At 41.0% G+C, this 17,853-nt stretch overlaps 1 protein-coding gene across 1 annotated transcript in view; it reads right to left on the bottom strand.

Moving 5' to 3' along the window:
- The window catches only part of LOC149531773 (uncharacterized), a 37,782-nt gene that overhangs the window by 602 nt on the left and 19,327 nt on the right, over positions 1 to 17,853 (bottom strand). The gene's annotated exons all lie outside the window — the stretch shown is intronic.

Raw genomic sequence — 17,853 nt, 5'->3', positions numbered from 1 at the left:
ATTTTTGCTGCCCTAACTTGTTGTTTTGCAGGGATATTTTGTCACTAACCATATTTCTTGCAAATTTTTGCTTTAAATTTGTTTGGAAATGAACTTGTATGCTTAAACACTCATGGTTGAATGCATGGTTAATGCATGTTTAGGATAGCAAACATTTGAGCTTGGAGCTTAAAACAAACTCTTGAATGCCTTAAGGAAAATTGATTTCATTTTCAGCAATCTTGCTTATGCACACACTCGATTTACTTTCTTGTTGATGAATCTATGCTTTCATTTATGTTAACGACGATTTCAAGTTGGAAAGAACCTTGCATATTTTAATCATGTGTGTCTTCAAGTAGATTACATAACCTAAGTTTCATTGGGAAAGAACGCTTGTCTTTTTGAGCCCCGAGGCCACCTACGTATTCTCTCCCCTCGCACCTTCGGGTGATCTTGGGTGCACAAGAAATAAGTGGTCTTGTTTTTTTTTTTTTAGGAGGCCTACTTGGGGATTTCATCACCCCTTGGGATGACCTCAACTCCAGTGTTCTGGCAGAGTATAAAAATTGGGAGGTGAATCAAAAGACACCTCTCTTGGAAGCATAATATTGTCACTCTTAGCTAAGCTCGAAAGAACTTTATACCTTTGGGAAGTGAAGGAGGAGATTTGGGTTACCATCTCCCCCCGGCTATGTGGCAGTATTTTCTTTCATCTACAGATTTGGGCCTCATGTACCTTGCATATATTGAGGACGCCCTCTAGTTTATCCTTCTACATCCTAGTTGCAACCTTATAGGATTGTTGGTGTGTTTGACATTCTTGAGTGTTTGAAACACACTTTCCTTGTACATATTTTCTTGTTTGATTTAGCATCTTAAAACCTAAAAACCCAAAAACATCATAAAACATAAAAATCCAAAAAAATAAAATCATAAAAGTTCAAAAATCCAAAAAAAAATCAAAACAATTTCAAAAATAACAAAAACAAGTCTTGGTTTAGGTCCTCTTAGTCAAGTTGTCCACATCAATTCCACGTCACATCTTCTTTCCATCAAAGTCATCACCCACATACATCTCTTTTCATCATCATTCCAACCATTCCTTGACATCCTAATCATCTCCATTCGTCCAAATCATTTTCTCGTCATTCAATCTCATTCCTCCCCTTCATCCTAGTCATGCTTCATCATCATCTAGCTTCAATTTCCTTCGCCAATCTCATAATGCATTCTTAATTCAATCCTCCACATCATCATCCTTCTAATCCAATCCCTTGTCAAATTCAATCATTTCTAATCAATTCTTAATTTGATTCATTTACATCTTCCTCCATAATTAATCTTTCTAATTTCATCCATTCAAATCTTCTTCTAATTCAACTTTGCATTACATCTTTCTACTTTGGACATAGGAACATTGTCATACACATTTGACTTTCATTCAAAACCCACATTCACTCATTTGGAATGTCATAGAGTTTTTTTTTTTTATCAAATCAAATCAAACCCTAATTCAATCAAATCATATCCAATCAAAATCAATATCAAATCAATATCAATATCAAGTCCAATTCAATTTGAATCAAATCAAGTCAAAGTCCAAAGCTCCTAGTCCTAAGTTCATCATCAAATCTTTCGTCACTCTTCTTCTAACATCTATGGATTTGAATTTGCTTAAGCAAAGGGTTGATGATCTTACACGACAATATGGAGTTCTACCTCCTATTCAACCTGCAAATCAAATCCATCCTCAACATTTCATACCCAACTCTCATCCATCTCATGTTCATTATTCTTCTACCTTTGACAAGGGAAATCCACCTCATTATCCTTCAATTCTAGACAATTCCATTCATAGCCTACACAATGCCTCAAATAGCAATGCCCTTGCCATGGAAATGGAACAATTAAAGAATTATCTCTTAGCAAGTCAGCAAAAAGAGGCCACCTTCCATGCCATGTGTCCTCTTCCCCCATGTTTTGAAGACCATAGTCCTCATGTCCCACCCAACCCCAACCCTCCATGCAATCCTCTACCCATAATTCCACCTTCACACAATCCTAATCCTCCAAAAACCTCATCCCCACCTCGTAAGGGGTTTTTCACATCACTCTTGGCTAAGTGTAAAATACAAAATGAAGAGAGCCAATCACCCAAAGTCATACACCCACTTCTATCTCAAGACCTTCCTCCAAAGCATGACATTATAGATTCCTCTTCTCCTCTAGATCTGAACATTTCTCCATCCCATCATTCCCATATCCCTCAAGATCCATTTATCCCTATTAGTCCATCTCATGATCCCCTTCCTAACCAAGATCAAGACATTCCATGTACCACGCACATTACTGCTTCCACTCCATCTTATGAGTTCAGCTTCATAGATCCTCCACTTCATGAATAAATATCTTCCACTCCATCCATTAATACTCCTCCATGTCAAAATCTAATCACCCCATCTCGTGGTTCCATTCCCTCCACTCCATTCAATGATCCTATTCCATCTCATGATCCACGCATTCCACTTCATGATCCTCTTCTAAGTCAAGCTCAAAGCACCCTTTCACTTGCCTTTCATGATCCCACTCTATCACAAGATGCTTTTATCCCTCATAATCCTCCACATGATCCTATCACACTTATCCAATCCATTCATGAATCGCATATACATGGACTCGCATCTTGTGTTAAAAATGATAAGTATCCCATTGATGCAATAATGTCTCAAGATGTTGGTACACCTTCCACTCCTTCAAAATCCAAAATTCCTCCATCCAAACCTAAAGCTTCCCATCATTCATCTCCCAAGTCCATTCTAGGACCTTATATCCATATTCCCATTCCTTCCTCACTTCCATCCATTCTAGGTCCTTATGTTCCACTGCCAAATCCTTCATCCCTTCCATCCATTTTGGGTCCTTACATACATCCATCCACCCTATCCATGTTTTCCACTTCATCCTCTCATACTCCTAGCAAAGATCAACAAAGGCACACATCCTTGAATTCCTTCCAATGTTCACCATCTGTACGCTCTCCATCTCCTTTACCATCATGCACCCCTACCATAGCCAATGGAAGCAAATTAGATGCAAAAGAAAAGTGAATAAAGCCAAAAATCCACAAAATCACAAGGATCAACATGTTCCCTCTAAATGACATGTTCAAGAAAAGAAAAATATGATCCAAAATGAAATTAGAAAGCCATAGAGGCTCAAAATCAAAAATGCAAATAATTTGTGGATACCAAAGCTACTTAATGTAGCAATCAATATCAAAGAAAGATTCAAAATGACATCCAATTCTGCTAATCCAAAGGCTTCCTGCATTCATAATCCATCCACACTTCCATCTTCCATCTCCATTTTGGGTCCTTATGTACCCAAATCCACCATCCCAAATCCATCGTCTCCTTCATCCATTTTGGGTCCTTATATCCCAAAATCCCAACTTTCTCCTACATATCCTCCAAAATTTCCTCCTTTACATCACCCTTCAAGGTGTGTGCCAATGACGATCTTTTCACCTCCTTCATCCACCCATTCAAAAGTCTTCCAACCTAGAATCCATCAACCATGTCTTCCTCCCTCCCACTCCACCCCCTTAATCCAACCTTTATCATAAGCCATTTTCCTCCGTTCACTACCCTATCAACATCTAGGAGAAAATCATAAAAATTCCTTGAAAATAACAAAGAAAAGAGACATAAATATTAAGGGATACCATCCATATATAAAGATGCTTAAGTCCTCCCTTCATTCTCCTATTATGTATCCATTGCCTTCCAATTCCGCTTATCCATCCATTCACTTTTCCTCTTCCACTTGCACTCTACACTGGGGGCAAGCTCCATCCATATCAAACTTCCATACATCTCTTCCATCCTTCTGTCTATTGTTCCTCATCCTTTTCCATCTTTGATCTTGACTTTCATTTTCCTTCCATCCATCTATGCTCACTTTCCATATCCCATGCTCATTTTCCATACATTTCCCTACATATGTCCATAATTCTTCCATACATTTAATCTTGACATGCTATCCATATCTTGCCTCTGATAATCCTTGTCATGTTCATTCATTCATCCATACTCCTACATACTTCCATCCCTCTTTCATATGTCTTTGATCTTGGTTATCCCATCTATCCCATCCACTTCATATCCCACATTTCATCCATATCCTGCATATCATTATCCCTTTTTCATACCCTCCCTCCAATATCCCTTCTTCATTCCACTTTCATACCCATGCTCATGATCACTATTAGAGGCACAATATCAGAATATTAATACATGCCCTCTTTTCCTCAATACACTAGCCTTTGTTCCTGTAGACACCTAAATTTGATTACACTATTTTAGTAATCCTATTTAGTTATCTAAAAAGGCATTATTAATTAAATTTCTATTTAATTAATCCTTTGTCATCCCCTAGTTGATTAATTAATTAATCATCTATAGTCCTAATTGATAAATCAAATAATCTACTATTTATCAATTAAATCCTATTCTTCTATCTAATTCCAAAAATCCCCATTTTATTAAATAAATCTATTTGATAAATGAAATCCTCAAATTCAAAAAAACCTAACCTATCTCTAATCCTCCATTTAGCCTAATCCACCCCATCCACCCATGCTAACCAAGCTTAGCCACTAACTCACCCACCCTCATTAATGCCATCCACTTGCACATCTCTAACATCCCTAATCTAATCCTAAACCCAAGCCTAATCCACCCCCTAATGTTGTCACATTCCTTAAACAAGTTTAAGACTTTCCTAATCCAAACCAAAGTCTCCCCTCAAAAAAACCCAACCACTAAGTCATGAGTGCTCTTACAAAACATAAAGACTCTTACAAGCCCACTCATGACTCTTACACCCATCTTCCACACTCTTCCCTCTTCCACACTCATTCCTCTTACATCCCTCTTACATACTCAACCCCACTCATCATGACTTTAACCAACCCTTAACCCTACCCTCTCACACTCATCCTCCTTGTGACAAGTGTCACCTTCCCATTGGTGCTAAACAAGCACAATCCATGTGCTCTCCTTTGAGTGCATCCTAGCCCTCCTTAAGCCTTCATCCATCCTTACATCTAAGCCCTCCATCCCTCTACCCCTTAGCCTATAAATTGAATCCCATCCCAAGCCATATCATCAACAATCTTTGAGCTAAAGTTACCATGCTATTTTGAGAACCAAAGCCATCAACCATACCCTTATAATGCCAAATTGAGAGCTCACAAAGCTAACAATTTGCCATTACCCATCTCCATTGAAGCAGCTTTTGAGCATCTTGAGCATACATCCACAGCAAAAGGACACATCTACAGAATCAAGAAAGCATGGAGTGTTTTCTCTTGTGAGGTTTGCACTTCTTATTTTCTTTCTTAGTCTAAGCATATATGTGAATTTAGTTTTTGGTTTGTGAATGTTTACTTTATTTGTTAATGTTCTTTGCACACTGATTCTGGTTCTACATTTTGGCACGCCCGGTGGGACCCCACTATGGGTCATTTAATCATCTATTTTCATCTATATGTTATTTTTCTAACCATCTAATGTTTGTTGTTTTTTGAGTGTGTTGTGAGGGTGTTTTGCTTGTTTTTGCAGGTTAAAGAACACACTTAGGAAGAAGAAATACCATCCAAAAAAAAAAAAAAAATTCATTTTTCAGCTTTTTTTGGCGCGGTTTTGGCGTCTGTGAAAATCGACTTTTGCGAAAATCTGCTTCTGCGAAAATCCGCGTCTGCGCAAATCAACTGTCTGCGAAAATTGACTTCTGCAAAAATCCGCGTCTGCACAAATCAACATCTGCGAAAATCTGCGTCTGCGAAAATCGACGTCTGCGAAAATCGACTTCTGCGAAAATCCGCGTCTGCGCAAATCAACATCTGCGAAAATCCGCGTTTGCGAAAATCGACGTCTGCGAAAATCTGCGTCTGCGAAAATCGACATCTCTGCTTGTCACCTGGGTTCTGTGCTGCAAATCTATTTTATCCTCTTCATATTTTGGCGCCTCTGTAGTTCAGCATCTTCGTATTTTGGCAGACTGTGTTCTCTGCTTGCTTATGTTCCATTTCTGCTTTACTATTTCTGCACTTTGTAGCTAAAAATTTTTTTTTTTTTTTTTTTTAAAAAGAGTATAAATCAAAATTTGACTTTTAGTGGTTCCGTAGGATTTAGACCATTTTAAGCATTTTTACGCGTAGAAAAAACAACAAAAAAAGTTTAAAAAAATTTTCCCATAGTTAAGCTCTCATTTTTGAAGATTTTGGCTAACTAACTAAATTGCTTTTTTTTGTCTCATTGTAGGTTGGAGCACATATGGAACTACTAACCATGCTTCTTGCAGGTTTTCATGTTGCTAAAAAAATGAACTTGAATGTTTAACCATTTGTCTTTGAATGCATGTTGCTAAAAAAAAAAAAATGAACTTGAATGGTTAAACACATTTTTCATTGAATGAATGTTGCTCAAAAAATCACTTTTGAATGTCATGGATTAAAATCAACTTTCTTTGGAATGCATGCTTAAAACAAAAAAAATTCAATCTTGAATGCCAAGGATCAATTAACCATTACAAATCTCTTTTTCACATGCAATCTAGGTAAAGTTGGATTTTTGGACATTTAAGAAACTTTGTTAAGTTAAAATACAAATTTACAAAAATCAATTTGAGTAGTTCCTTGGACTCACCTCTTTTCTAATCACCCATCAAATATTAACCATTGGTTGCAATCTCAGCGCCATTTATGGGGATGGGTCTACTTGAAAAAGGTGTTAAATGTTCCACAATCTAACTCACTCACTTGGTCTTTGAACGTTTGCTTTAACTTTATCAAAATTCTTAAATGGTCAAAACTCTAGATTAAATCGATCACACTTCAAGTTTGGGCACTAAAATTGAACAATTGACGTGGAGAGCCTCCGGGCGCGCGCTTGAAATTGAATCTCACACACTTTTGTTTTGGGCTTAAAACAAACTCACACTCAATCTTGAATGCCTGAAAGAAAATTAATCGATACTTGACGTGGAGGGCCTCCGGGCGCGCGAGTTTGTTTTTGTTGACCCTAACTCTTCTTATTGTGTGCATTCTTCGATTGATTTACTTTTGTTGGCGCTTCAAGTTGGAATTGAACATTGTCTCTTAAACATGAGTGCTTGCAAAGTCTAGATTAGCACACATAAGAGTCAGTTGGTAAAAGAACAAGCGTGTTTTTTAGCCCAAGTTCATCCGAGTCTTCTCTCCCCTTGTTGTCTTTCGAGGCCATCTTGGGTGCATAAGATTAGGATCCAAAACCTTGTTTCTTTTTTAGGAGGCCTGCTTGGGGATTTCATCACCCCTTGGACGACCTCAACTCCAGCGTTCCGACGGAGTATAAGAATCGGGAGGTGAATCGAAAGACACCTCTCTTGGGATCAAGATTTTGTCATTCGGGCTAAGCCTCAAGGAAATTTATACCCTTGAGAAGTGAAAGAGGAGAAGTGGGTTACCGCTCCTCTCGGCTGTGTGACATCCTTTTGGTCTCATCTATGGATTTGGGCCTCACGTACCTTGCGTATATCGAGGACTCCCTAGCTAAACCAATTGTCTGCCTTGCAGAAAACCATCTAGGATGTTAATGTGTTTGGAGTGACTGATCGAAACATTTGTAGAACATACACACTCCTTGGCGCAAGTACCACATTCTGAGAACCACAAACTTCTATCTGGGTGTTCCTATCTATTGTTTGTTTTTATTGTTGAATGAATGTTTGCCAAACTTGGTCAATCCTAGCTTAGGGCACACTTAGCATAGTCACTGCCTATTTTGGAAGTTGAACAAGTTGAAGCAAAACAACTGAGATTTTTCCCAAAGCCAAGCAGATTCAGGAATTTATGTCGGAACAACCCAAACCCAAACAGAAGTTTCACAAGGTCAAACTCAAGCCATCTCTAGCATACCAAGAACTTTCAGCCAAGAGAAAAGCAATAACACCAAGCCCACGAATTTCCAAACTCCACAAAGCAGAGGACAAAGCTACTGACGAAGCACTTCAAGAGGCCTGGTTAGAGCACACCATCAAATTTAGCCAACATCCAGGAGTTAATCCTGCTTATGCCTTACCAACTAGGCATGATTTCTATGATTAGACACCCTTGTTTCTCCACATCTTCTTGGATAAGCTTCACTCTAGAGTCATCTTTGTAGAAAAGCCAGCCATCTTAGGTTATCCCCTTAAGCATTATTAGCTCATCCATCTCATTTAGAATCATACCATCTAGCTAGTAATCGAAATTCTGCATATCTAAGCTTTCAAAATTGTTGTCACCTTGCTAAAAGTTTGCCATTCCTAAAATCTTCCAAATCCACCAATCTCACCAAGGTTATCCCTTTGACATAGCTTTGTCTAGGGTAATCTAGCTTTGTCACTCGTTATCCCTCATCACCTTGAGCTAAAGGTTGGGATTCACAAGTGGTAAATCTCGTGTTCTTCCTAAAGGATCATCAGTCTATCCTTAAGTTGACACAATCACCACCAAGCTTTCACATAGGAAAGCAGACCTTTTGTACTTTGACAACATATCTTTGAAGTTAGAATCCCCAAACAAATCCTCCTTAGGTTTTGTCATATAGCTTTGCCTCAACCTAGGAAATCATTTGCATAGAAAAGCCTTCCCCCTTTTGCATCCATCAGCATTATTGCATCTCATCCCTAGGAGCATTTTTTCATGCCACCCGTCACTCACTTAGCCAAGAAGAAAGAAACAATGGAGCCCTATCATTTAGATCGAACAGCCTCACCCCCCTTGAGCACTCAACCATCCTTCAGCCCAGAGCCAGCTATGCCATCACCTACTGACATTGAAGCTTTCATGAACCAACTAGGAAATGCAGTATTGGTAAACGCCATTATAGACAAAAACAAAGAGACAATCATGGCTAATTTTTGAAGGGACACTGTAGGAACCTTTGACTTTGGAAGACCCCCTCCATTATCAGATCCATCTCACTCATTGTTTGGGCAGCTACCACCACCCATAGGCTCTTATGATCCAAATTATCCTCAATATATTCCAAAAGAAGAGCCTCCAGCCAATCCATATGACCCAACAGACCCAAACATACCATCATCCACCCAAGTTGAAATCTCCATGCTGCAAGCCAACCCAGCCACCACCACTCCATCCTTGGTTCATACCTCTCCGCTCCAAACCCCCGTTACTCAAAATACCTCACCGTTCACCCCCTTCACTTTTGATGCTGCTCCCCAACCCAGCCTTCCAAATCCACCCATCTCCCAAATCAGTGCTAGCATCTTTGGCCAACCTCAGCAATATACAACAGGGATGCCACCCATGGGGCCAAGTAATCAACCTTTCATCACCCCCAGCTTGTTCACCACAGCCCAAAGTACAATCCCATCATTTCCATTAAGTCTTGGGAGCTCAATACCACCAGCCACAAATCCACAAGCTACTACTCCACAAAGCTATCAAATCCCACAAGCTACTGCCAATCTTCTACCAAGCTCCCAAGTGACCCTAGCTCCCACCACCACTCTACCAAGCTTCCAAATCCAGCCACAAAGCTATCAAACCCCATCAGTTCCATTCCCAAGCTTTCAATTCCCACCACCTCCACCACCAACTAATCCATTACCTCCACTTACCAACTACTTTTCAATGCCACTTCTAGGAGGTAATCCACCACCCCAGCCAACCACCAATTATTTGCAGATGCCATCCCAAATGGAGGCACAACCCACATATATTGGTCAAATCCCACAAGCCCTCCGATCCTTTCCCCAAGCCTCACAACCATCGTATACCTTACCTCCACAAAGCAATCCATTTAACTCACAACCAGCTTATGTTCCTCAATCCCAACCTCAAATCCCATATCAACAGCAAGCCTCGCAGCACATGCAGCAATATGCGCCACCTCCCCCTCAACAACCCATCATCCACCATGCAGCTGCCCAAACAATGTACAATCCCTATCAGCAAATCCCTCATAACCATCCATATTCAATGGCCCCATCCAGCACATACCTACCTCAAGGCACTCCTACATTGGGGGCACCCCAACCATCACCTATCAATTCAGAGTGGGAGCAAATGAAGACAGCCCTGAAAGCCATCCAAGAAGGGAATGATTCAAAGACATTCAAGTTTGAGAATGTGTGTCCTTACCCATTTGACAGAGCCATTACCACAACACCATTTCCCAAACACTTTGAGGTACCTAAATTTGACAAATTCAGAGGAAAAGGAGACCCTGTCACACATATCAAAGAATTTTACATGCATTGCCAGGACGTGGCATACAATGATGTCTTCCTCTTGCGCCTTTTTCCCAAAAGCTTGGCTGGACCAGCTCTTGAATGGTTTTATAGAATCCCCTATGGCACAATTAAGAACTTTGCTGAATTATCTGAGGCATTTGTAGCCCAATATGCCCATCTTGTTGAAACAGAGCTATCAATAGTTGATCTTGTCCACACCAAGCAAAAGGGTGGAGAAAGCCTTGCCGAATACCTGCAAAGATGGCAAACCCTTACCACCCGCATATCCTGCACCTTGCCAGAACGCCATGTGGTGAAAATTTTTATTGATAATGCACATCCCAGCTTGGCTCACCACATGACCATGAACTGTTTGCAGACCTATAAGTATATCAAAGAGAAAGGAATGATCCTTGAGCAAGGACTCATCAAAGATGGTGTGGTAAAGATTTACAAAGAGGCCAACCAAAATCAATCACATTCCAATGACAAGTCTAGGTATTGGAACAAAAACAAGCATGTTGCAACAGATGGGGTTACTGACACCAGACATGTGAATATCATTGGTCCTTCTCGAAACCAGTCTAACCCACCATATCAAACAAACAACCAACAAGCTACCAATTACCAACAACGAAATAACCAAAGCTATCAAAACCACAATACAAGACCCAACTTTCAAGGGTCTAACAATCAAGCTAATGCCATCAATGTAGCTGCAGGGCAAAAGCCCAGATTCCAACCTGCACCTAGAAACTATACACCCCTTGGTGAGCCATTGGATGTTATTTTTGAGAAATTGGCTAAGGAAAACCTTATCAAATTTCCTCCTACCCAGCAAATTGATCCAAGCCAATCCAAAGTTGCATGGTACAAGGACAATGAGTATTGCAAGTTCCATAGGGTAAATGGTCACACCACCCTCAGATGCATGAAACTGAAAGACTATGTGCAAGACCTCATTGATCAGAAGGAAATCACTGTTGGTGCCCAAAACTCTCCCAATGCAGGCTTACAAATTTATCAAAATGCTTTTCCTCCACACAACAACCAAAATCTTGGAAAAGCACCTATCCAAAACAACACCAACAACCGCCAGCCAAACCAACAGCATGGGAAGAACAATGACCACACTTTATCCTATATAGACTATGGTAGCCTTATAGGTTGTATATCTGAGAAAGAGCCTTCAGTCAATGTTATCAATATCCAAGGACCAGACAATGAGTGTGTGGTCACCACTCGAAGAGCATGATTTAACATCGCAGGCCCACCAGTTTCATCAACACCATCAGCTCCATCAAAAATCCGGTACAATATCTTGGAACACCTTGGGAACATGCCAGCCCAAATATCCATTTTAGACCTTCTCCGCACTAGTCTTGTGTACAAAGACATCCTTGACAGTGCTCTCATAGAATCTCATGTCCCTTCTGATATCAATGCTACTAATTTTCGTAATCTTGTTGGACACCTTTCATCCTCATGTGCCCTATCTTTCAAACCCACCGACATACCCGCGGTTGAGCCAGATCACACCCTTCCACTTCGCATAGCCATCATGGTATCCAATTTTGCTGTGAAAACAGTAATGATAGATAATGGATCAGCCTTGAACATTTGCACCCTAAAATTCATAAAACAAGCTGGGTATACTGAGGCAGATATGATCAGTGAGGTTATCACCATCAAAGCTTATGACAACTTGGAAAGGACCACAGAAGGGACTATTTTGCTACCAATCAAGGTTGGGCCAGTCATTCAAGAGACAGTTTTCCATGTTGTTGATCTAAACCTACCATTTAACATCCTCCTCAGTCGCCCATGGATTCATGCTATGAAGGCTGTTCCATCCACCTACCATCAGTGCATCAAATTTCCGCATCAAGGCACTGAGGTAACCATCCATGCCGATCCAGAACCCTTTGCTTACTGCAATGCAGTTGAAGCTTCATATACAAACCATTTCCCTGGAATAGACATCGGCACAGCCATCGCCAGCTCATCCCACACTTGTAATGACGCAGAAACCATCCTTGCCTCTACCCTATCTACTATAAAGATCAACAACAAAGGATGTGGAGAATATAGTCTATCAGATGCATTTGTTGTCGGAGCAATCCCACTTGATCCACATACCCATGGATGGCCAACATATCACAAAGCTAAGGAGATTCCACCTCCTCGATACAAACAATTTGGCCCAACCACCTTTGTGTCCTCAAAAACCCCTCTTCATGAGGAGCTCACTCCAGATATCAACAATTGGCTACATAAGGATGCACCTCCAAGAAATCAAGCACGCCTTGATCACTTCAGCCAGAAGTATCCCCAACAACATAAGCTCGTCACTGAAAAATGGAACTATCAAGGAGGTGGACTAGGACCAGAAGAAAGGGGCATGCAATGTCCCATCAAAGCACATGATTGGGAAATAAAGTCAAGTCTTGGCTTTGGCATACCCACAACTGGGGGCACCAACAAGAATGGTGACACTTTTTCAAACATCCATCGTGACCTTGTTGAAATTGAAGACATTCCTGAGGAAGTTGAAAAGAGAGCCTACAACGATATCCCAGACCAAATCTTCCTAGGAGACTCTGTTCTCCGAGAACTATCCATCCATCTCATTGACCTACCACTTGCTCATCCACAACTCATAGATTGGGACCAACCAAGTGTCATACATATTGATGAGTTCGCATCAGAGGAAACGCTTCTAAGATTCATGGGAGCTGAAACTCCTCATAAGAAGACAAAGCCAGATTCTGCCTACATCTACGAGCTAGATCCCAAGGGGTATTTTGGAGAAAATCCCCAACCTAGTTTTGATACACCCAAAACTGGAACTAAGGTAAATCTGGGACTAGCTAAGGCAGCGAAGAGAACCCCTTAGCAAGAAAATCCAGAGCCACAAGCAGAACATGAGGATTTATTATTGCCTCCTCAAGATAATCGACCAGAGGTGTCTTCTATTCTAATAGAGGATACTAGAGAAGTCAACATTGGTTCTTCAGAGATCCCTAGAATTGTTCACATTGCTGCATCCCTATCACAAGACCAAGCTGACCTCCTCTTTGAGGTTTTACGAGAGAACATTGGCCGATTTGCATGGTCATATCAGGACATGCCAGGACTCGATCCAAAGCTTGTAGTTCATCATCTTGCAGTCGATCCAAAGATCAAGCCCGTCAGACAAAAGCTTAGGAAAATGCACCCCAAGGTGGCATTACTAGTCAAAGCTGAACTAGAAAGAATGTTAGCTGCTAAGGTTATCCGACCTATCGACTACTCAGAATGGATCTCCAACATGGTCCCTGTCACTAAGCCTTCCAGTGACATCAGAATCTATACTAATCTTAGAGATCTTAACAAAGCTTGTCCAAAGGATGATTTTCCCTTGCCCAACATAGATATGATTGTAGATCTTACAGCTGGACATGAAATCCTGTCCCTTATGGATGGATTTTTTGGGTATAATCAAATCAAGATTGTAGAAGAGGACCAGCATAAGATAGCATTCACTACCCCTTGGGGAACCTTTTGCTACACCATGATGCCTTTTGGCCTAAAGAATGCTGGGCCTACCTATCAAAGAGCTATGACAGCCATTTTCCATGATCTTATCCATAGCATTTTGGAGGATTATGTGGATGATATCCTAGTCAAATCTCACACCTTCATGGATCATCTTGCTAACCTGGAGAAAGTCTTTGATAGGTTGGCCCAATATCATCTCATGCTAAATCCCAAGAAGTGTGTCTTTGGGGTCACATCTGGCAAGCTTCTAGGCTTCATAGTTTCTAAACGAGGTATAGAGATCAACCCCAAAAAGGTCAAGGCTATCTTAAACATGCCTCCTCCCCAGACACTGCGACAGCTTCGCTCTCTTCAGGGAAAACTTTAATCTGTCTGGTGCTTCATCTCCCAACTTGCAGATAAGTGTACACCATTTTCACACTTGCTAAAGAAGAATGAGAACTTCAAGTGGGATCTTTTATGTCAGCGCAGCTTTGATCAGCTCAAGCAGTATCTCACCAATCCCCCTATCTTGGTTCCACCAGTTCCTGGTCGTCCCTTGATCTTGTATATATCAGCAACACCTACTGCTCTAGGGGCACTTCTAGCACAACATGATGATTATAGCAGAGAGAGAGCCATCTACTATATCAGTAGAACCCTAGTTGGTTATGAAATCAATTACACTCCTATGGAAAAAGCTTGTTTGGTAGTTGTTTTCTCAACTCAAAAGCTTCGCCACTACATGCTAAGTCATACCATCCAACTAGTCTCCAAGATTGACCCTCTCAAGTATATGCTCTCCAGAACAGCACTTACAGGCCGTTTGGCCAAATGGGTTATGCTACTAAGTGAGTTTGACATCCAGTATGTGGACAGAAAGGCAATCAAAGGGCAAGCTATAGCAGATCACCTAGTTGATGCACCTCTAGTAGATGCATATCCTTTGCTCACTGAATTTCTAGATGAGCATATCTGCCTAATTGAAGAACAGCCCCCATGGAAGCTTTATTTTGATGGCTCATACACCTCTCATGGTTCAGGGGCAGGAATATTATTAGTTACACCTCAAGGAGATTACATTCCAAAATCCTTCAAGCTACAATTCCCTAGCACCAACAATATAGCAGAATATGAAGCTCTTGTAGCAGGATTAAAGATAGTTGTAGAATGGAATATCACTGAGTTACAAGTCTTTGGTGATTCCCAACTCATTATCAAACAAGTCTTAAATGAATATCAAACCAAAGATGAAAAGCTATTACCCTACAAAGAGCTAGTTGATCAGCTGACCCAGCATTTTACAAAGCTTCAGTTTACACAAGTGCCTCGAATGCAGAACAAGGCAGCAGATGCCATGGCCACTATCGGCTCGCTCTTGGAAATTCCCCAAGAAGCTACACAGTATGAGTTTTAGTTGAGCAGCTCCTCACACCTGCCTATGCGAATGAGGATTCAAACCGTGTTTGTATCTTGGTTGGTCCCCAATCCCCTTGGTACCATGAAATTCACGCTTACCTTAACGATGGTATCATATCCCCTCACCTCACACGTACCCAACGCCAGAACCTCATCCGAAAATCATCCCGCTATGTTATCATAGCCAATACCCTATATCGTCGGGGTTATCACGATACTCTCTCTCGATGTTTAGATGAAAATGAGGCCGCAATGGCATTAAAAGAAGTACATTCCAGACTTTGCGGTGCCCACACGAGTGGTATTGTCCTAGCACGACAAATCCTTAGAGCAGGCTACTATTGGCCTACCATTGAAGAAGACTCTTGTGACTTTGTCAGAAAGTGTCTCCCATGTCAGCAGCATGCAAATCTTGTGCACGCTCCAGCACAGGATCTACAGCCTATTGCACCACCTTGGCCTTTCGCTTGTTGGGGCCTTGATCTAGTTGGAACTATCACCCCTCTCTCATCTGATGGACATAAATGGATAATAACAGCTACAGACTATTTCACTAAGTGGGTGGAAGCAGTCCCCCTAGTCTCAGCTACAGGAGTTCAAGTCTCCAAGTTCATCTTGTACCACATTGTTTGCCGCTTCGGCATCCCATCCACCATCTTCACTGACCATGGAGGTAATTTTGAAAATCTCAACATGGAAGAATTATGCACTTCCCTCCGCATCCATCACCACTTTTCTAGCCCATATTTCCCACAAGGTAACGGCCAGGCAGAGGCAACTAATAAAACCCTCCTCAAAATCCTAAAGAAAGTTGTCAATGATTCCGGCCGTGATTGGCACCTTCAAATAAATCCGGCTCTATGGGCCTATTGAACTTCCTTCCGTACATCCACAAGCACAACTCCATAGTCCCTAGTCTATGGTGCCGAAGCGGTATTACCTATAGAAGTTGAACTTCCCTCACTACGCATATCTTTGCGAGGGAAAATCTCAAATGAAGAATACAGAGTAGCTCGACTCACCCAGCTAGATCTCTTAGACAAGAAGAGACAACAAGCCTATGACCATCTCACAGTCTATCAAACTCGTCTCAAAAGGAATTTCAACAAGAAGATGCTCCCACGACACTTTCAGCCAGGTGACATGGTCCTCAAAGAAAATATGAAAGTCCAAGCAGATCGAGAAAAGAAAGGCAAGTTTGAACCTACATGGCTTGGTCCCTATGTGGTTACTGCCTCCTTTGGCTCCGGAGCCTATCAATTATCTACACCAGAAGGAGAACTCTTGAATGATCCCACTAACATCATTCACCTCAAGAAGTTCTATGCTTGAAGATCCTTGGTATACCCAGCTTTTGAAAAAATACAAAAAAAAAAAAATAGTAAAGAGAAATAAGCGTCCAATGGTGAAAACTTGGCAATTCAAGCACCTTGGATAGGTACCTTGGTAAAAACTTGGTAATTCAGGCGCCTTGTGTGCTAAAGACTAATCCATTATCTATCACTATCCTATCCCTCATCCATCCACCCACCATCCCATAAAACACCTACTTGTTCCCTTGGTGTTCCAATCAAATATCCAAAATCTGATGGAGCTTGTCAATACCTCCTGTACAGCTTGTAAATCTTGTACCAAAGCTTGTATTATACCTTGTAAATCTTGTACCATACCTTGTATATATCCAAATCTTGTCCAAAGCTTGTACCATATTCCAGCTTGTAAATAATCTTGTACCCTAGCCCGTATCCTATCACATGCACACACAGAATCCCATTTTCCTTAAGCTTTTCACAAACCATCTACCTGTCCACCTATCAACTATTATAGACATCCCATCCTTCACAAAAATTTCCATCTCACAAAAAACCAAAACATGAACAAACTTGTACATTTGTAACATATCTTGGTCTGTCAGCTTATACATCCTCTTTAGCTTAGTATCATTGTATCTATCCAGCTTTCATGTTAGTTCATCCTTGGTCAACATCTTGCACACATTTCACACCTTGGTTAGATATTCCAATGCATCCTTTAGCTAGATCTCCTATCACCAAAGTGTTATCCTTCTTAGTTCAGCTTGCCAGACACATCACTCATCCAGATCCATCAGCTTAGGTGCTCTCTGATAGATTTTTGCAGGATATAGCTTTCCTCATGTCTGATCTTGATCCGTTAGTACCTCGTCTTACCCATCTTGTTGGCAAATAGTTCTCTTTTGGATTTTCACTTTCTTTTGATTTGGGATCTTCCCTTTTGGGTCTTGAAATATCTTTTCCAAGCAATCTCCTTGTTCCCTCCTCAAGGCTGCCATGATCTTCCATATCATGGTATGCTGCAAATGGGGCAATTAGAGCGTAAGGTCTTGATCAGGTCTTTTGCTTGTTTTCTTTTTCTGCTTGTGGGTTACCTAGTGTCATTTCCACGCTGCCTCCTCTGGGATTCATGTGTGATACTGGGGCAATCCTTGTGTGTTTGTTTTGAGTCAATTCGTCAGTCCTCTAGACGGTTGGTGAAAAGGCCTTGATGTTCTTGGTAACCTTGGCAATTAACCAACAGTCCTATAGCAAATCTAGTGCTCAACTACATGGTGGTACTTCTCTTTGAAGTATCCCCCCGCTCAAAAAGCTTCAATGGATTCCTTTTATAGCG

Source organism: Cupressus sempervirens, chromosome 11 (genome assembly GCF_028749045.1).
Source record: "Cupressus sempervirens isolate cs-2001-9-10 chromosome 11, ASM2874904v1, whole genome shotgun sequence".
Classification (NCBI taxonomy): Eukaryota; Viridiplantae; Streptophyta; class Pinopsida; order Cupressales; family Cupressaceae; genus Cupressus; species Cupressus sempervirens.
The sequence above is the reverse complement of the archived record's forward strand: the minus strand, read 5'-3'. Positions and strand labels throughout refer to the sequence as shown.